Source organism: Callospermophilus lateralis, chromosome 8 (assembly GCF_048772815.1).
Source record: "Callospermophilus lateralis isolate mCalLat2 chromosome 8, mCalLat2.hap1, whole genome shotgun sequence".
Classification (NCBI taxonomy): Eukaryota; Metazoa; Chordata; class Mammalia; order Rodentia; family Sciuridae; genus Callospermophilus; species Callospermophilus lateralis.
In genome coordinates, this window is record NC_135312.1 from 14650968 (window position 1) to 14673678 (window position 22711).

Consider the following 22711-nt stretch of genomic DNA (forward strand, 5'->3'; position numbering starts at 1 on the left):
AAACTTTAGATTGAGATTTGTGCTGAAAATCAAGGGTTCATAGAGCCGTTACACAAGATAGCAAGAAAAAGGACCAGGTTCTGGTACATGCTTCAAAACTACTAACAGCAACGGTTAGATAGTCATTGGGAAATCCTCTGATGAAATTAAGAGACAGGAACATTTTTACACCAAAATTTGGGGAATGAAAGTATAAATAGTTGATATTGAACTGACATTCATTATAGATAAGAAGAAAGATAACACAAGGTGGGGAAAGTTTGGATATACAAGAACAGATTATGGAATTCACCAGCTTTAGCACGTTCCTCACTACCACCTTGAAAGACCTGTCTTGATAAACTTGCACAATGGCCTTTGACGGCTCAGTTATAAGGTCAGTCTAAGTGGGATCACCTTTCACAGATGAGCAAGGTCCTCTAGAAGGTTGCATGTGCTCTGATTCAGCATCCAAAATCTGCTGTTTGTGATAAGTAAGGTCCATGTGTTCAGGATTAAAGTGGAAGAAAAGGGAGTGACATCACTTAGTGTTACTCCCAGTGACCCACTGGCACAATTTACTTTACCACTTCAGCGACTTTATTCTCTGATGGCTTAGAGATCTTAATACCAAAAGGAAGAATGATGCTACCAGATGAATCAACAGTTATCCCACTAAAATAAGACCTGTATCTGTCACTCAGCTACTTTGGATTATTCATGCCTATAAATCATCAGGCGAAGAAAGAGTTTCTGTGCTAGCTGGGATGATTGATCCTGATTACCAAGTGGAAGTGGGACTGCTACTCCAAAATGGAGGTAATTGAAAAATGTATCTGAAATACAAGAGATCTATTAAGGTGTTCCTTTTTGTTGTTGTTGTTGTTGTTTTGTTTGTTTGTTTGTTTTTTAGCATTAGCATGTTCTGTGATTAAAGTCAATGGAAATCTATAACAACCCAATCTAGGCAAGACTACGAATAGACCAGTCCCTTTGGAAATGAAGATGCCAGTGACTCTACCTAGTAAAGAACCGTGACAAGCTGTAGTGTTTGCTGCAAACAAAAGGAATATAGATATTAAGTGATCATGAATACCAGCAACCACCAAGGGACCAGTTACATAAAAGAGGATTCAAATTTTCATGGGCATTTTCTACTTATTTTGTTATGAATCCTTCTGGTTTGGATCTTAAATGCCGCCCAAATGTGCATATTGTAAAAGGCCTGTTTGCTGACCTGAGGCTTTCCTGGGAGGTTGTGAAACACGTAGAAGGTAAGTTCTAGTAGAAGGGTGTTAGGTCACTAGGGGAAGGCTCTTGAAATGGATATTAGGAAGAATTGTGACTTTGTTATTGTCCATATTTATAGAATAAGTAGAGTTTGAGAAGTCGTATATGACTGCCAAGTTGACAAGGTGTGTACTTTTGATGGCTAAATCTACTGTCAACCTGACTGGGTCCTGGGTAATCCAGATATCTGGTTCAACATTACCCATGGGTATGTCTATGAAGGTGTTCCTGGGACCAACAAGCCTTTGCCCTAGTGAACTGAGTAAAGAAGAGGACACTTCCCAATTTAGGTGGGCATCATCCAATCCAAAAAGGGTCAAAACAGAACAAAAATATGAAGACCTTTGGGTTAACTCAGTGCCTGACTGCTTGAAACATAGTTCTTTTCCTGTCCCTAGTACTTTTGATTCTTTGGTTTTCAGACATTGAATCTGTAATACTTAAATTAACATAAATGGTGGGGAGTGTATGTTAAAATAGGCCATCAGTATAAAAAAAGTAATTAATGTAAATTTCAAAAACAAAACTCTAAGACTATATTTGCACATCACAACTCAATAAAACTAGATAAGTCTTTAGTCAGTAAAACTAAAACTATTAATTACAAGATAATTACAATGATAATCTTCAATAAATCTAAGATGTGATTAATATTGGTATCAGAGTCATAGTACAAAATTTCTTATTCAAGAAGCATTATTGGAAATGAAAGCATTTAACTCAGTAATTGGGAAAAAAAACTAGAGAAATAATGAAGAGGCAGGAGTTAACAAATTTAAAACTAAAAATATTAAAGTCAAATCAATAAATAAGCCCAAGATCTAAACTGGGCTAAGATTTGGAAAATAACAGCAAGGTCCATAAGCTTCTAATAATCCATTCAAATAAAAATGGAAGTCTTAAAAATTTAGAAGGAAAAAAATATATACAAGCCTTCCATTAGATAAGATTTTTAAAATTACAGTAGTATGTATAATTCTATTACACATGACAATACCAATTATATGAATAATTTCTCTAGAAAATATTGACATTATTAAAGTTGGACTTCAGAAAAATTAGAAAATTTGAATATACCAATAACTATGTAAGAAGTTGATATACATAGGAGAAATCCGTTCTCTGAGGAAGTTTGAGGCTCAGATAATTTTAGCAAGACATTCTGGCAAAACCTGAAAAGGAACTATATTTTTGTGCAGTTGAAACTCTTACAAAGCATAGAAGAAATGAAAAGTGTCACGATTTATGTTATCAAATTCGGCTGCTGTTCTCTACATCCACTCTCCACAGTCAGCCCTAAGCTATTAAGATTTGTAACTCACTGCCTGTAGGATTTTTGAGCTGATTTTCTCTTTTCTTTTACAAAAACATCATTGAAGAGATTAAATTAAGGGCTTTGTAGTGGAGATCAGCTTTCACAGAGAGAGAAGAAAGGAAGAAATTCCCCCTCACCGGTGACAAAGGAGAGCCTTATAATTTTCTAATACATCAGGGACCTGCCCTCTGTGCTCTGGGGTGGCCTAAGAGCCACAGAAACTCTGAGGAAAATAGCAATTCTGAGAGCTGTGGGAGCGACTGGTGTAGGGGAGCAACTGAGGAGGGAGACAACTGGTGACTAGAGGTTTCTACCAAGCCTTTGTACTTTATAAGACCCTAGAAACTGTAGGCTACCTTAATAACAGGAAAGATACTCAGAATAACTGGTGCTGAGCTTTCTGACAACCTAGGGGTATACGTGTTGGAAGTCATAATTAAATTGATTTGAAGATGATAAAAACTGTGATATTTCTTTCACCATGGAGTTTGTACATTCAAATTCATACCCACTAAAGACATAAATCTGTATGTATCATCTCAAGTATCTTTCTGGTAAATTAAATCCAAGAGAAGAATAAGTAAAGCAAGCATGGGTAATCACACAAATATCAGAATGGTTAGATATTAAGATGTCTATTTATATAATGGATTGTATTAGCAGCCACATTAAAAATTATAATGGTTTCACCAGCTGCTGAAGAGAAATTTGAAAAAGTTAGCATTTGTGATTTCTAAAAATTCTCTGCGTAATAAAACACGAGTGAAATTTAAAATAAAGGATATGTGTCTCTCTTGCAGTATTTTCATGTAGTGTCTCATTTTAATAATAGTCTTATCTCTACTTGTTAAACATGAAAATATACCCTAGAATGATTGAAAAAAAAAACTGGCCCAAGATCATGTAGATTATTGGTTGATGAAGTTAAGAACAAAAAGCTGGGTGCGCCTATAATCACAGCGGTTTGGGAGGCTGAAGCAGGAGGATCACGAGTTGAAAGGCAGCCTCAGCAAAAGGGACACTAAGCAACTCAGTGAGACCCTGTCTCTAAATAAAATACAAAATAAGGCTGGGGATGTGGCTTAGTGGTTGAGTGCCCCTGAATTCAATCAATCTCTAGTACCACACCCTCCCAAAAAATAAGCCTGTCTTCTTCTAGAAGTACCATTACATTGTCAAAAGGATAGTTAATGATGGGCTGGGGTTGTGGCTCAGTGATAGAGCACTTGCTTAGCATGTGTGAGGCACTTCAATTCTCAGCACCACACATGAATAAATAATATAAAGGTATTGTGTCCATCTACAACTAAAAATGTAAAAAAAAAATGCTTTGCATAAACAAATGAGCATTTTGCGTATAATCTGTGGGAAGGGCTAGTACTGAAAATGCTGAACAACTTACAAGGCATGGGCACCACATTATCAGCACAGGCAATGTCAGTGTGCTCTGACAACTATCAGCCACAGCAGAGAAGTCAGCTCAGTCCAAAAATTCTGTTCACATGAAAATGCCATTGAGATCCCAAAAGCCATTTGGTTCAACCTGTCCCCACTGCATTCAACAAAGTTGTTGGAACTATTGGTAGACACCAGACACAGTCCAATCCATTCCTTAGAACCTGTTTCTATGGCCCCTGAAAATGGTTCAAGGCCATAGTATATGATTCAAATGAGTCCAACAGAGTCTTTTTTTCCTGAGAATTACAGCTTATCATGAGAGCATGCTGTGTTCTGAATAAGAAAATGAGTGTCTCTTTCAGTGATTAAACATTTAAGTGACTCCAGGAAATCTTAGGTCCATATTTCTTGACTTGTTTTCTGGAGATGCATAAGAATACTGTCAATAGGTAAATAAAAGTTTGAAACTAGCTTTAGAAATAGCTTAATTTCTAAGGATCCTGATTCTTGGTTCCTGGTTCTGTTTCCTGAATACAGGAAATAGAACTCAGAGTTCAAGTAGAAAGGAAGAATCAATAGGATGTACGAATACATAATAAGGGACTTATCACAGGACCTTTACTGACCCAGTGTTGGGGACTGGTGAAGAGACCTCCATATCTCATGCTGGATCCCAGGGCAGGTAGGCTGGAAGAGAAAATCACCAGCAAACTGGGGCCCATGCATACAATTTGGAACTCCACAAGGACATCCTGAGGCTGATGTCCATTCTTGTTGCTCCTTCCCTAATATAGGATATCTTGCAGAAGCTGGAGCCCTTTTTCAACATGCTGAAAACACATACTCACACCTGGCCCATATGCAGAAAAATTGAAAGAATATCTAAGTGTAAAGAGGGCAATCAAAGGCCCAGATGTTGCCAAGGAGGTGAGTCTACAGATCAGCCGTTGTATATGTAACCTACAAATGCTTTCAGCTTTCCTTCCATCCTAGGGATCTGGATTGAATCTTCCTTGCATCCCACCCTAAGGAAACATACCTAAAAACAGAGCTCTGGAAAATAAAATTCAGCACATCCACTGATCCAATACAAAGCCATCACACTGTGGGGCTTACTCAGATGAAACTTTGCTACTTGTAAGAACAAGAACAAGTTCCTAAGTGTGCAGCATTGGAATGAGAACTGTGGAAAACGAAAAACAAAAGAGAAATGTCTAGAACACCCAGAGTCATATCACAGATAATAGCACATGTAGTAATAGTAAACGTGTGTATATTTATATTGTGTTTTAAACTATAATTTGCCACAAAAGATTTTCAATGAACTTCAGGAAAATAATATTACAATATAGAAAGTATTTAGAGGACAGGATCTATATAGTGGGCTTTTCCTATGTTTCTTAAATAGCTTTAAAAATAGAATGTGTACCCATTGATTGGAAAGTGGGAATGAGATATTCTTTAGCCCAAATAGAGATTTAAAGTAGATGAATTTTCAAGATTCTTTCCACCTTCATGATTGTATTATAAACCAAAAATTCTTTAATTACATTTATTCCCATGGCTTCAATTAGCTTACTCATTATAAGAATCTTTTCACTCTAAGAAAATACATCCATAACTTGTTGGCTGGAGCAAGTGTTTTCCATGAAATGCCACAGGAAAAAAATAATAACGTTCAAGAAGAATAACTGCTTCCAAAACTTGATTTGGAACAGATATGCAATACATTTCCTGCTTATGAAAAGCATACATGATCTGATACTAAAAATAGCTTCTTGACTTTGGCAAAATGGCTCAGGGTTAAACTTCAACAATGAATAAAAGCTGACCTCTCAAACTTCTCCCAATTGACCTAGACAGTTCCTTTACTGGTCCAGATTTTTTTTTTTTGTAACAAAAAGAAGATGTCTATATTTGATACATTTTACCTTCATTTTCTAAAGTATCCTGCCCATTGCCAGTCAACCACAAATCAGGTTCAATGTTACTATTTATATTAAAGACCATGTCAGGTTGACAAACACATTCACCATACCTATTGCCCCTGACCTTAATTTGTTCCTCTCAGGAGACTGAACCAAGGAAGAATGGAAACACAACACAGAGAAACTAATTTTATTCATGCACTTGTCATCATTTTATACTATATATACTATTTGAGAAAATAGAAGTACGTACACAAGGAAATAAAACAATTAAAATATCAAAAATTTAACAATGACACTGCACTATTTATTTTTCCATGTATTTCATGTCTATTTTCAGGAATATAAATATTTATTTATATTTTTATTCAGTACATATATGCATGTGCATAGTATATGTAACTGTGTGTTTTTAATGTACTATATCAGTCAAGTCTCTATTTGGATTATAGAGCATACAGCATAAAATAATTTATGATGACCTTTTAGGGTTTGTGGGGGGAAAAATAAAAAGACGAAGCTCCATCTTTCTACCCCCAATATTTGCTTCTTATTCAAGAAGACAAGGTGGATTGGTTAAATCCAAGATGGCTTGTGGAGCTTCAATTTCAGAGGTTCTAGAATTCCCTAGAGCTCCTGTAAGGATCTCTAGAACTTTTGGTTTCTCAAAGTAGACAAATAACACCTTTTTCTGGCTCTTCTCTTTTCTATCCTGAGAAATATCTGCTTTCCTAATGTTTTACAAAGTAAGGCAACCCACAGGCGGCACCTGTGCCTGATCTAAGAAAGGCTGAAGTGGGAGGCACGGACCAGCTTTGTCTGTACATTGGCACAAATTCCTGTGCTCTTCTTTCTGAAAAAATTTTGTTTTTCTCCTACAATTAGTGGTAAAATCCAACACCCAGGCATGCATTATAGGAAGTAGAAGATATACAGCTTGTTTGGGTTTCCGGCCATTTTAGCCCAATATACATAGCAAGCATCCCCTGAGAAGAGTGCTCAAAGAGATCACCCCCTTTCTTTCTCATGTCAAATTATGCAAACTTGTGTTATGAATTAAAGCCAATTTGATAATTCAGAGCTCTATGATTATCATTATTTTTTGATAGATAAGGTGTTTAGTATAAGTTTGAGATGGGTGATTCAGTGACTCTCACAAACTCTCTATGAGATTATTATAAATGAAATATAAGATCGAATTCTGCCACAGAAGTCATTAATTAAATAAGCATTTATTGCCAAGCAGATAAAGAATAGTTCATATAACCTCTTCTATCAATTTGATAATCCCCCTAAATCTTCCCCTTTTAGTTAATCCTTCCTCCAAAATGAGGAACTAGGTTATTTAAGGCTGATGATGTCTATGTTGTGAAATTAGGGTCCATTAACATTAAAGGCAGCATCAATTAAAGAACACCCCCCAAAAAAAACAAAAAAACAAGGAGGAACCAGATGGATACTAATTCCAAAGATAAGGATCTATTTTAATTTGTACAAAAACAGAGGGCATTGATAGAAATATTTAAATACATAAGAAAATGTACATATTTTGAAAAAGTTTAATTTTGCTATAAAGCATTTTGTCTTGATTAACAATTGAGGCAATTCAAGTAGCCACTTTTCACTATGGCTCCCTGGCATGCATCATCCCTGAGTATACTAATAACTGCACCTACACTAAAATACTTAAGATAAATCATAGGCATTGTAACAAATAAGAAGTGTGATCTTCTCTATGTCACAGCTAAAGAATCCCAAGGCTTCCTAAGTTAGTATAACTCACTAAAGATCACATAGCTAATAAATGATGAAGTCAAAATTAAAACCCATAAAGTATGACCCAGAAGCCATGTCAAACTCTCTAAGGAGAAGCATTATTCACAGGATTCAGCTTAGGGCACACAATTTTATTGAATTTGGGTATTACAAAATATAATAATCTGATATTCATCATTTCCTGCTACTATTCTACCTAGGTTTTCCTTAGAGACCTCCTAGGAAGCAGTTACTGGTAAAGAATAGTAATCTTGGACACCAGCATGAACATCTTCATTCAAAACATTTAGGTCATTATAGTACACTCAACTCAGACCACTAAGATTCAATCTGGTGTTTATTTAAATGTTTGTTTGTCCTGATTTCTATTACATTCTGACAAAGAAAACTAGTATAAATTTTGGAAAAAAATATCATAAAGTAACCTGAGATCCCTCTGGTGTATTTACATTTTAACCAGAATGCATTTTCAAGTGTTATATAGATATTGATGATGTTTATCAGTCTTTAAATTTTTTAAATAATTGAGGCTTTGGAGGTTCTATTTCCACTTGATCCCAATACAATGCTCCTTGACTTTAAATAATCTTGAACATACTTGAAATGAAAATCCTCCAAGACTGTTTAGACATCAAATGGTTCTTATGAAACACTTGGATGAGCCAAATATACAAAACCCAGCAACATAACGATTAAATTTCCCTTGACATCCACTTAAGTTATAAAATTAAGAAACAGTGATTGGCAAAATAGTTTTGGAAATTTTGTAACATTTGTAAAGGCATTCAAGATGTTTTTTAGAACTTAAAACAGACTAGGTTCTTCTACTCACAATAAAAAAAATAACAAAATAAATGTATACACATGGGGAATGAAAAGTAATGTGGGGAGGAGGGAAGAAAGGCTGAAATCATATATTTTATCAATTTTACAATTTCAAGTGGAAATTTTATACCTCACTTTCACCCTCTGCTGAGAACTCCATGTGAATCACTTGGTCCCCTTAGTTGACATCATACACCAATTTTTTGCTAGAACTTTTTTAAATATGGGAAAATTATTATTCTCCCGACTACTGCTATATTGTGGCAACTGAAGGCTGAATCCCAAGTGCTTACATCCTCAGCAAGCAGAGTCCTCCAGCTATAAATATTGTCTGCATGGTGGACCTCCAGCAGGCTCTGTTCCATAGCACTGATTGTCACTAAGGCTCTTCAAAATTCCTATTCTATAGGATAGCCTTACTCCACTCTTGAGGCACCCTTCCTACAAATGCTCTGAGATATATTTTGCATGCCACTTGTTTAATTATCTTTTCAGCTTTACTAGTAACATTCACCATTTCCAAAGGCTTCAATACTAAGAAATGAGTCTGTTTTCAATAGCAGTAATTTAGGGGGATGGGTAGGGCCTTCCATATCCTTACACTGTGTTACTTGTATCTCTCTCTAAAATGTGAGCTTCTCAAACAAAAAGTCTGTGTTTTTGACTCCCCATCCTAGGGTGAAACATACCACCAAGCACATAACATTTAATTAACAATTGTTGAGCAAAAGAAAAAATAAATGATATTTATCACACCTTTTATGATCAAAAATAATAAATCTCTGCACACTTCAGTGATTTCCAAATTGAAGATGCAGCCACATCTGTTGCCCCAAGATCAGATCTATATAATTGGACTTTATTGAGCTATCTCCTTTTGCCACCTACAATTGAATGAGTCCTGAACTGAACACATCATTTTCCCTGTTATGCTGTCCACAATCTGCTTCAATCACATTAGCATTGTCAATGTGGCACATGTGTTTGTTAATTTTCATCCACACTCTAGGGGAAGTCAGTTGCCCTAATCTTGAAAGTACTCCAAGGAGGGACCCTTGGAATTTATTTAAAAGGCCACATTCCAGAAGTGGTTGCCTCAAGTGATTCAATAGTTTTTCATTCTAAACAAGGCCAGAGTTGTATTTATTAACCCAATGGACATTAGGAAGGGGATTTTGTTGGCAAAATTAATGATATGCAAGATGTATCAGTGGGCTATAACAAATTTTAGGAAGCTGGAGAAACTAGCCATATATACCTTTAAGGAGAGTGTTCCTGGCTCAAATCCAAAGCCTTATCAGAAAGTCTTAGACATCCATTTAAATGGATGGTTAACTAAATCCTGCCTGTAGAACAGTAGCACATTTGCCTGAAGGGATCCTTTTCTGTAAACTGCAATAGGAGTCCCTAAAAAAATAGAGACCCACCTAGGTGCCCTTCAATAGATTAATGGATTAAAAATGTGGCACATTATACAATGGACTATTACTCAGCAATAAAAGAGAATAAAATTATGACATTTTCAGGTAAATGGGTGGAGTTAGAGAAGATAATGCTAAGTGAAGTTAGCCAATCCCCAAAAAACAAATGCCAAATGTTTTCTTTGATATAAGGAGACTGATTCATAGTGGGGTAGGGAGCAGGAGCATGAGAGAAATAGACAAATTCTAGGTAGGGCAGAGGGGTTGGAGGGGAAGGGAGGGGGCATGAGGTAATTAATGATGGTAGAATATGATGATCATTACTTTCCAAAATACATATATGAAGACACAAGTTGGTGTGAATATACTATGTATACAACCAGAGATATGAAAATTGTGCTCTATATATGTAATAAGAATTGTAATGCATTCTGCTGTCATATATTTAAAAAAACACATTAAAAATTTAAAAAAAAAGAATGGAGAACCAGTATCATTTGCCTTTCCAAACAGGCTGTATATCTTTTTGAGTATGATTGCAAATAACCATCTGTGTGTATGGCATCATTTTCTAAGAATACTTACTTTTAACCTAGGAACCATGTTAAGTAAAAGACTCCAGTAGTCCTCACCTACCTATAATTATTGAACACAACAAATATGTATAATACAACGTGCCTTCAAAACCAATGAATTATCAAAATATTCCTACTTCCATATTCCATTGTTGAGCAAGGAAGCCTCTACTCAGACTGTTGTAGCCTGAACTCCAGGCACCCTAACATAATTTAACATTGAGCTCTATGATTCCTCCCTAAAGCATTTTTAGTTTATCCTCATTTTCTTCTCTCTTCCTGAGTTCCTCAGTTCAGTTCAGGCTTCCATGATTTCTCATGTGGAGTGGATGAAAACAACTATGTCTTAACTCTTTTCTCTGATGAGTATCTCGGTTTACATTCTACAAACTGTAGATGGAAAGAACATTCTAAAATTGAATTCAGGTCACAGTTCATCCTTCTCAGTTGCTTCCCAGGATCTGTAGGATAATGTCTGAATGTCCCAGTGAGATTACAAAGTTCTTAAGAAAGACCGTCAGTCTTCAAATTTCTTTGGAATTTACTCTTCTTCAAGATGTATGCTTGGGGACAAAAAGAAAAAGCGACAAAGATGCAAGAAGAGTTTGGAGATGTTGGTAATGTTCACATTATGAAGATCCTGTGTGGAAGCCTTAAGGAGTAGTCTGTATTGCACATAGAATATTTTTAAATGTAGAAAATTTTCAATGCTTACTCTATGAAGACAATCTAAAATTAAGCAAAAATTCTTCTACATTAATCTTCCAACAAGTATAAGCATTCTCGTTAAATCATTGATTGCATTCTTTAAGGAGAAGATGGATTACAGATTACAAATAATTATTTGGGTGCTTATTAGTGCCCATTCAAAGATTTCCACCTCATAAAGTTATTTGCCTTTAGCTACAAGTGCTTTTGATACATTCAAAACAATGGTCTTAATTAGAGAATGATTGTAAATTTTCCTTATGTCCTGAATAAGAAATCATTATTTGTCTCATTTCCCTTGCTTATGTCAATAGTAAGCTTAGCTATCAAAAAGAATCAAAAGAAATCTCATGGTTTTTCTTTGTGATCTTTAGGACAAACCAAAGTCTAACAGAAGCCAAATTTCAGAAGTTTCTCTCTCTCTCTCTCTCTCTCTCTATTTTTTTTTTTTTTTTTTTTTTTGTATAAAGGAGGAAGAAGAAGATGAGGAGAACAAAGAAAACTGGGAGGACAAGGAAAGAGCAGGAGAAAAATAGGACCCATTTTTGCATTTTAAATTGCCACATTAACTGTGTTTTTAGCCTACTTTGAGGTGTCTCTTTGAAATCTTCACTTAGCTGTTCCAAGGCCTACCAGGATGATCACCGTGTGGGAGCAGAGTAAAGCTATGTGTTGTCAGTTCTAATGCCCTACGGGGTCACTGCATCAAGAGTGCTGTGGACCGCAAGTGCAAGTAAAAGTCTGTAGTGTGGATCATGTAGTAGCCGAGAAACAACACAGAACCAGATGAACAATGCAGAACCATATGGGTGTCTCCTTACAACACATATGTCACCAGGCCATGAGCACGAAAGCAATTACTAGGCAATTGTAAACTCAATTACTTTGAAATATACCAGAGCAAGTGCTTTGGGGTTTAAGGAAATAATTGACAATTTGTTTTGTGAAAATAGTTCTAAAAAATATATTAAAAGAATATAGTGATAATGCATGTAGAATAAGGATGGGTTCTTTTCCATATGAGTTTTTTTTTTTTTTACATGATCACAGAGAATATAAATGGAAGATTTGCAGAATTTGGAATGGCCAATTTGGTGGAAAAAATAAGGTTAAGGTGCCAGTAAGAGCTTTTGGTAAGATAATTGAGTAGGAATATGTTTGAAGTAAAATTATTCAGAGAAAATAAATCAGATGGGACAGGATGAGCCTTCGATTATGATTTTAGTGCTATTTAGAAGTATTTTTGTGTTTCTGCTATGGCCTTCTTTTTTTCTCAATCACCAAAATAAGTGCCTCTAGTGTATTAATTTATTCCTTTGCCTTGCATTGTCCAAGTGCTAGCTGTGTTTGCTCTTCCTGTAAATATTAGTCTCTTTTGAGTTTTGTCAAGACTTTCTTTTCAATTAAACTCAGAAATAATGTTTCACCATATATCTGGGCACCTGTGACTCAGGGAAAGGGACACATACAATTAAGCATTATACTTACTCAAAGAATCTTATAGCAATATTAAATCAGGTGTTATTTTATCTGACATTTTCTATTGATGTATATAAGGCTATCTTAGATTAAGGATTTTCTTAACTTTTTAACAAATAGTAGTTTTAATATTATTTTAGTTTTCTATAATAAATATTGAAAATTTTTGCCCTTTTTATTGTGAACACATTTAAAAGGAAAGGAAATTAAATAACTGTTTTTGAGATCTTAAACAATAAATCATCCATGAAATTATTGATGGTAGGTTCCTTTGGGGCATTAGCTTTTTGAAAACATTGCTACTTTTTCTAAGTTTATTTATCTAATCTGGTTTACTGCTTTTCATTTGTTTTTTAAATGTGTCTTTTGGGACAAAACCAAGTTTTCACATTTTACTACTATTTTTGCACATTATTCTCATAGATTTGTGTGCATTTCGATCTTGGGTTATATCCCTTTCCTTATTGCAACACACACACACACATATACACACACAGAAGAGATAGATATTACACACACAGGTATATGTTAAGGTATATTGTGTATATATATATATATATATATATATATATATATATATATATGTTATATATTATATATAGGAGTTATATATATTATATATATTATATATGTTATGTACATATCTAGTATATTGATGTATGTTATATAAATATAGCTAATTATGTTATATACTTAGATGGTTTCTTTTTCTTTTTACTATAAAAACATTTAAAACAAATATTTTTTTTCCTGTGAAAAAAAGAACCCCAAAACTCTGACCTTATTTCTTAAGTTTCATTTATACATATATATGAAATTTTTATTGTCCTTCAGATTTAAAACAATCTGTTTAGGAAATCACTTATGTTGGTTCCACGTAGTCATATATGAAAGACAGTGTTTTCACGTTTTCAATTTTGGTCTCTGATAATATTTGCATTTTAGGACAAAAGAATATTGGGATGCAATTGACAATCTGGTGTATTCATTTTAAAGATATTCTGAGTCCTAAAATCAATGTTCTTTTTGGATGAGAAAATATATTTTAAAATAGTGTTTATGCTTTATAATATTTGCAGTGTATTGACAAATGCATGAATTCTGCAATATAGTTTTCCATTAATCTTTGGTTCACTTTATCTGTCAAAGACCAAGAAAGAAATTTTATAGTTGTCTATTAAAATTGTAGTTTTTCCTGTTTGGATTTTTATTAATTCTAATAACTTGTTTTATTAAAAACATACTGTTACTTGGCATGCAAGCATTTATATTTTCATGGTATTCTTTATTTTTAAAAGTCATTCGTGTTTTGCTAATTTGATTATTTTAGATTTAAATAGTAGTTTTTATATAATGGAATTACCCCTTCTTTCTTTTTATTTGAATTTAACCAACATAAACTCGTTCATACCTTTATTCAAATGTATTCTTCATTATTTTAGTGCATTTTTTGAATACTGGTTTTGACCCAATACAAACTCTCTGGCTTTTGTTGGAAAATTTTATAAATTCTACAGACAGAACTGATGAGGTGAAGAGCAAGAGATTCCTCATTGGAAAATGTATGCTAAGGAATTCTGGACTCCTGGGATTTTCAGAAACATGAAGCAGTGAATTCTTCAATTTGGCTTAACTGACTCTGAAATATGTTTCAGAACTTAAATCCACTTGCATTGCAATAATCTTTCTAATGAAATCTTATTTCATTAGATTTAGATTAGACTTCTGGCCGTTCATACTGCCTGGCTATTTTCTCATTTGTTTCCTTATCTTTCATTATGTCTACAATGTCTCTATTGCTTTATTTGATTTGTTTTCCCTCCAAAGATATATTGTACTTACTGTTCTTCTAGTAGTGGATGTCCATTTACCAACTATTTTGCCCATATTTGAGATGATTATTTTCTTACATGAAGCATGCTTCCAAATAATTGTTTCTAAGGAGAGATATTCGGACTTTTTATTTTATGAATCCTTAAAACCACATTAACTTTTTTTGGTCCTTTCATATGTCACAGATTCAGCTACACAGAAGGCAAAAAATAAGCAATGCCTTAAAACACATTAAAATGTGTTTGTCTCATACATGAAAGAACTCTGGGCATCGAAGTTCATGCTTGATGTGCACTATCACGAATTTTACTAATGATCTAGGCTTTCTGCTCTTCAATCCCCTGCAGTCCGGCTGCAGCAAAATAATGGGGGGGGGGGGGCAATGACGAACAACTTGTGTATCTTGATACAGCAGGAGTGGGAGCCGTTTATTGTAGGACAGGAACGGTATTTATACATTCCACACAGTTATCTAATTAACATAAAATAGATATAGCAGTCAACCAATAAGGAATCTCTACACTTAATGGCTCGCTGGTGTTACTTTACAAACCATTCCCTCTGGCATTTTGCCAGGTGCCATTCTGACTTGTTTACAGACTCTAACAATCCCCGGAATAGAGGTCATATCCTTGACTCAATGCTCAGGTGCCAGCCATCACATCCAAGCTGCAGAACCGAGAAGAGAATAGATGAGAAAATGATGTTGTTCCTATCTTTCAAGAAGTATTCCTGGACCTTTACTCAAGACTTTCAGTTACATAGGATTACATCATTAGGACATTAGTCACACAGTAGTCAGAATTACAAGGTCAAAACTAAAGATGGACATTAGGAGTTACTAATAAATTCTGGTCACGTAACTGAGCATTATCATTAAAGAATGTATAAAATTTGGAAGTTAGAAATATTCTCTCCACAAACTTTATTAATATTTCCTTATTGTCTCCATATTTTTCTTTTTTTTCAAAAAAGTGATTATTCAGATTTCTTTCCATTAGTAATATCTTCCTTCCTCTTCTCTGCAATGGATGCTCATTGAATTTCGTTAGCTCTAAATTCATAAAAACAAACTAAACATATTTATGTGGATATCTTTGTCTTCTTTATTTATTTATTTGGTATTCAGTAGTCTCTTAAAACCTTAAGATTATTTTCTTTACACCCTTTAGAAAGTTTTCTTCTATTACCTTTTGGATTATTATGTCTTTTTCTTTTACTCTGCTTTTACTCTCCAATATTTTTATTATAAATATATTGGCTTTCTTGGATTTCTAATCTCAGTAAGTTGATCTTTTTACCATCATTAGTTTTATTCACTTTTGAGAAAGTTTCTTTAACTTCTTCTCCTAGTTACTAATTCATTTGCCACTTATGTCTCCCTGTTTTCTAACGTTTGTTTAAAAAAAATATAGGATGACTGGGCATGGTGGTGCATGCCTGAATCCCAGAGGTTCAAGGCTGAGACAGGAGGACTGTGAGTTCAAAGCCAGTGTCAGCAAAAGGGAGGTGCATGAGAACTACTTTCTAAATAAAATACAAAATAGAGTGGCTGGGAATGTGGCTCAGTTGTCAAGTGCCCCTGAGTTCAATTCCTTGTATCCACCTCCCACAAAAAAAAATTTAGGATGATATTTTTCCTAGAAACAATACTTTCTAATCTCAGATTGTTCCATCTTGGTACACACAATGGTTTAAAATTTTATTGTGATTATGGATTAAGGTGAAATAATTTTTTTTTCTGTTTCCTCTTTCATGACATAAGTCCATTTCTTGGTATTTCATTTGTAATGATTTTCCAACACACCTTCTTTGGACTACTGAAATTTTTTGTGTGTACCTGGTAACTTTTTTTATATCTACATATTTTTAAACAAGAACTTCTGTTTGTCTGATAATATGACTTGTGGTTTACTTTTCAGAGATTGTGTTTAAATTTTCATCCCCTGCCAAACAGGAAGAGAAAGTTTACATTTTGGTGGTTTGACTGTGTTAGATGGGGATCCAGATGGCCACAAGCAAAGGAAGGGATACATTTTTTTTTTTTTTTTCTTGCAGATCCTTCTAAGCACTAAAGCAGCAACAGGTGGCTGATTTCTAACTCATTCTATCCTGCACAGCGGCAAGCAAAATCGTTGTGAAAGGCTTTTTCAAATAGAAAGGTTAAGGTAATATAAAGTTAAGCCATTAGGAAAATTTCCTATCATTTCAAGTGGCAGTTGTTCAACTATGTTTATTGTTATCACTTTTTCCAAGAGGAGTTTAAGAAATATGGCTCTGACTAGTCCCTATAGTGCAAAGCACTTTGACATATATTGTTCATCTTTAGAATATCTAACTAGCTAACTACCATCTCTGATTATTATCCAAATTTAGGTCTGTATTTTTCTAGTGTTCTGGTAAGAAAAGCCTACTCACCAACCTAGCAGGAATGCCTCTCATTAGCTTCCATCTGCTTGGTATTTTCCAGCAATTTCTCAAAGATTCTTGATCTTTGATGAAATCCCTGTGTTTCCAATGCCACAATAGATGTATTCTTATTTTTTTTAAACTCCTGGGTAATTTCAATGATATATGGAGAGTGAGAAGAAGTAAACACATGTGCACAAATAATCATTCTGAATCTCATATCTGAAAATGTGGTTTTTGAGCCAAACCGCTGTGCAAAAGCCAATTTTCCAAACTGCAAATATGATTTAGAAAGAAAAAAAAAGAAAGAAAGAAACAGCATTTCAACTGTTTAATGTTGATTTTATTTAGGGTGAAGTATTTTAATTGTTTTTGAGAGAAACTTGGTTTCTTAAATGTTGGTAAATCTTACATATACATGAATATTATAAGGCTATAAAAATGCTAACTTTATTTAAAAACCAGGCTCAACACAATTAGGCAATTAAGGAAGTAAATTGATAAGCAGTACTCCAATATTTCAGGATTTACATATCAAAATTGCTAAAATACCTTAACTAAATCAAATGTTGAAAATGTAATTTTCAGACCTTATAGACTATGGGACAAATTTCCATTTTTAATAAATGTTGGTAATATCTTCTTGACAATTTGAAAACTCCTTTCATTTGGTTACTTTTTATTAAGTACATCACAATATGGTTTTACTTTTTTTAAGGAAAAAATATTGTTAGATCCGTGTTGATAGTCTTCTATCACAGACCATGGCAACATGTAATGTGTTCTTAACAGATGAAATGTCCCCATGATTGTCCTCCTATAAGCAATGGGAGCTGCTGGGATCCACACAGTCTGGCAACCAGAATCCTTCATGCAGTCATCGGGTGGGCCCATCTGGTTATGTTTAGCTATGAAGGAAAGAATTCTTTAATCTAGAATTTAAAAAGATACAAAATTATTTGAAGAAAAATTCATTGAGAAAAAATTTTTTTTCTCAGTTTAAAGAGCTACATATAGTTGGCTAAATTGTTAACCTAAAGCAAAACTAAACCCATTCATAACAGTAGTAGTGACAATGATTATAGAAGTTCTATGGTATTCTCTAAGTAATCATTGTTGTTATTTTCTGCCATCCAGCCATGCACCATATATCCACTAGTAGTTCTAGAATTTTTTATTTGGACATTCTTGCTCCAAGTACTTGGGCAATCCTGACCTATTTTTAGTCCATTCCCTAGGTATAGACATAACAGGTCACGTGATCCAAGCCACAGAGATGGTCACTGGTCCTATAGTTTCTGTAGGGATGTAACTGTAGTTACAAGTTGGGAGCAATACAAAGAATCTATGGTTTCTGCAGGATCTACTGGGAAGAGAATAACTCTTCTTCCCATGAACCCAAGATGACTAGAGTTATGGAAATGACTGGTACCCATGAGGAAGGAGACTGTGGGAGAATGGAATCAGGGCAGAGGACGTGGGGTAGAGACAGAAAGAATAAAATTAGTCTGATGGAGATCATCTGAAACTTGATCCAAGTCTTTCAAGTCCTGGCTGCCTCCTCAATCCCCCCTTATTCCCCATAGTCACCTCCTACTTCCTCCTCCCTGGCTCACTCTACATCTCCTGATTTGCACAGAAGGAGTGGGCCTAACTGTCACCATGCCACTGCATTTCCTTCCATCTGCAGTGCCCTTTCCTAGCCATCTATACTCCCTCCATTGCTTTCCTTCGGTTTCTGCTTTAATATCAGCTTCTTGAAGAAGCCCTTTCTGATCCTCTTCTAAGAAGGGCTTCCTGTACTGAGGAAGTCCTTCCATCTGCCAAACTTTAGTCACTGAATTCAATGACATCTATCCTTTTATACTGTCACTGGGTTTTGTATGTGACTGCTCTGCCTCTCCCACATGGCTATGTGTTTCTGATGGGAAGTAGAAGTGTCTACTTTGCCACTTATGCATTCCAGCATCTAGAACCATGTCCATCAGGTGGTGTATACTCAACATATATTTGTTGAATGAAGGTATAAATAAATCAACAAATCCCTTTACTGTTGTCATTTTGGCTACTTTGAATTTTCTGTCACAACCAGAAGTCTTATAACTTATAAGTGGAGTATTATTGTGCTGTCTTTCATGATATAGATATTGAGGCTTGAATTATAAAAGTAAATGGAAAGCACCAGGTGAGGTGGCGTGCACCTGTCATCCCAGCTTTGTAAGATATTGAGGCAGGAGGATGGCAAGTTCCAAACTAGCTTTTCACAACTTACTAAGATTCTAAAATTTTTAAAAATTAAAAACAGCTGAGGCTGGACTTCAGAGTAGAGACTCCCTGGATTCAATCCCCAGTACTGCAAAATTAAAATAATAAATAAATGAATAAAAATAAAGTAAATGGAAGGAAAGATTTAAAAGTATAGTTCTGTCTGATCTCAGAGTTCTTAAAAGCTAGTTTTCACTGTTTTTAAACTGCTGAGTTAAGCCATGAAGGCTTAGAAAATGTTTCTCTCCTTAGCATATCCATGTTTTCTTTATCTAGGGTATAATAAAATTATTTAATGGGACTGTCACATGATTTTGTATCCAATGATAAGAACTAATAGCTAATTATGATGGCTAAAAATATCTTTTAACTTGACTAGGTCATGAAATGCCCAGCCTAATACTGTACTTGGGGCCTTTTTTGTGGAAATGCTTCTGGATAGATTACCATTTTAATAAGAGAATTAAGTGCATACAGTGTGCTCCCCAATGTAGATGGATGTCATCCAGTCCTTGAAACCATGAATAGAACAAAAAGCAGAGAAAGAAAGCAACTCATTTCTTCCAGGGGCTGCTTGAGCTTACCTTTGTCTTCTCCTGCCTATGGACTGGGATTTATACCATTAGTATCCCTGATTCATAGACTTCTCAATGCAAATGGGAAGTACACCACTGGTTTTCCTGGGTCTCCAGTTGACTGGTGGCAGAGTATGGGACTTAGAACCTGGATTACTTTAAGTAAATTCTTCACACTAAGTTATATACATATTCTACTGGTTAGATTTCTCAAGAGAAGCCTGATGTTATTGTTTGATTATGAGGTATCCCACTAAAAGATTCTTGTTTGACAATAAAGGAATGTTTAAAGGTGAAATAATTAGATTGTGAGAAGTGTAACCTAAACCGTGGATTAATCCATTTGATGGATTAATGATTTGATGGATTAATAATTTGAATGGATTACTTGTGAATGTAAGGAGAGGTAAGGCATGGCTGGGACAGGGTGGTCACTGGGGGTGTGCCCTTGGGAATTATATCTTGTCTTTCTGACTCCTTTCTCTCTGTCTGCTTCCTGACTGCCGTGATCTGAGCAGCTTTCCTTCACTACACCCTTGTGTGGGCCCAGAGCAAAGAAGTCAGTCAATCATGAACCTCTGAAACCACCAGCTCCAAATAAATTTTTCTTCCTCTAAGTCATCCTTGTCAGGTATTTTGGTCACAGAGATGCAGAGCTAACACGTCTTACTAATATACAAGTGAACTCTTGCCAAGCGTAGACTCTGTCTAAGGTAGCCTTCCTAAGTAGAAAGATTTATTGGACGACTGTACTTTTTAAGCTGTTCGTAAGCCGTCTGCAGTGGATAGACAGTGTGAACGCTCAGGTTTCCCTAGGAGAGTCTTGGCTTATTCCTTTTGTTGTCCTTACATAGCAATATGTAGCCCCAAATATTCTCTCTCATTCTCAAAATATCCTCATGTATATGTATATTCCTCCCTAGGGTTAGCCCTTGTAATCTTGTGAGCAACCTATTGGTATGTTTTTCTAAATATCTGTAATTGATATTCTGCCTCAGGCATGTTACAGAATTATACTGCAATAAACAAATTACAGTGCACATGTAAAGGACTGGGAGGGAAGAAGATATAAAACTTATTCACTCATTTCCTTTTTATAGCTGGCATTCTTTCCCAAACACCATCATCTTTCACTGGGACCATGCCATTAATTCCTAAGCAGTTTCCTCATTTCTATTCTTTCCCTTCTATCTGTTAGCCCACCAAAGCCAAAATGAGCTTTTGAAACACAAACTAGACTTTATTCTTCTTTTATAAGGATTAAATAAATGTCTGAGACCAGGGCTCTAGAAAACAGACTACCACAGAAGCTTATATGCCAACACTATAGGGAAGAATTCAATTCCAGGAAAGAAGAAATCAAGGAAAAGGGGAATGAAACAGAGAGAAAGCCAGAAGAAATGGAGGTTGTGTTCCTGACAAGTGGCTAGACATAGATGGCCGTGTGGCCATTGGTCACACAATCCCAGGGAACTATCCCTACAGGGCACTGTGTTCTACCATGCCTCAGTACAGTCTGCTTGTGGGTGATGTGAAGACTTCGTCTTTGACTGTTGTCAAGTTTTGCTTAACAACATGTTATTCCTCCCAAACTCCCAGGCTGGGAAAGTAGGGTTGCTTCATAGGTCATGGATTGGTTATATCTCTGCAGCCAGAGAAAGAGAAGCAACCCTGGTGCTGAAGGGACAGAGAAATAACAGCAAGGTATAAGGCAAGATGAAGTTGAGTTGTACTCCAAAGAAATTGATTTTATAAAGATCAGACTTGGTGTAGAAGATGTGGTCAAGAGCAGTCTTGGAATTCCACTACTGGGTATATATCCAAATAAGGTAAAATCGATATACAAAAGATACTTGCACTCCTGGGCTCATTGCAGCACTATTTATTTGCAGTGGCCAAGATACGTAATCAACCCAGTGAATAAATGGATAAAATAATGTGGTATATTTATGTAGTGGAATACTATTCATCCATAAAAAAAAGAACGAAATCCTGTCATTGGCAGCTACATGGGTGGAACTAGAGGTCATTATGATTACTGAAATAAGCCATGCAGAGAAAGATAAATACCACATGTTCTCACTCATTTATGTAAACTAATAAGTTCATGTTGTAAAAGAATGAAATGGAAGAGTTTTCACTAGGGACTGGGAAGGACAGCAGGAGGGAGGAGAGAAAGAAGTTCAATGAGGGACACCAAAACACAGAGTAGAGGAATTACTTTTTGTTCTTCTTAAACACATAGAGTAACTACAGGTTAAAACAACCAATACATATTTCCAAGTAATTAGAAGAGTATAAAATTTCTAATAAAAATAATTAATGTTCAAAGACATGGAAATGCTTATTGCCCTGAGTTGTTACACATTGTGTTACGTGTATTGAATTACCATAAGATACCCCATAAAGATGTATAAATATTGCGTCTCAATAAAAATGAAAAAAAAAAAACTATGGAACGATCATTTTCTAAAATTAAAAAAAAAAAATCAGACCAGCATAGTGGTACATGCCTATAATCCCAGAGACTTGGGAAACTGAGGCAAAAGGATGACAAATTCAAGGCCAGCCTCACCTCAGCAACTTATTGAGACCCTGTCTTAAAACAAAACAAAAGGATTGGGAATGTATCTCTCTGGTAAAATTCCCCTAGGTTCAATCCCTAATATAAACAAATATACAAACAGCAAAATCACCAACGTTGACAATGTGGGGCTGAGAATATCTAAACTGGTACCAAAAAAGCATCTCATGTAATATAAGCTACTACTGAGAGCCAAGAAGCAGGCTTTTCATATGGAAAGCACCCAATAAATGTTATTGAACTTCATTTCCTATTAGTAGTGTTGAAACATTTGAAACAGGGTGGTGATAGTTACAAATATGCCATTCCATAGACAAATGGAGTTTCTCGTATTCATAAAGAATGTTCCTC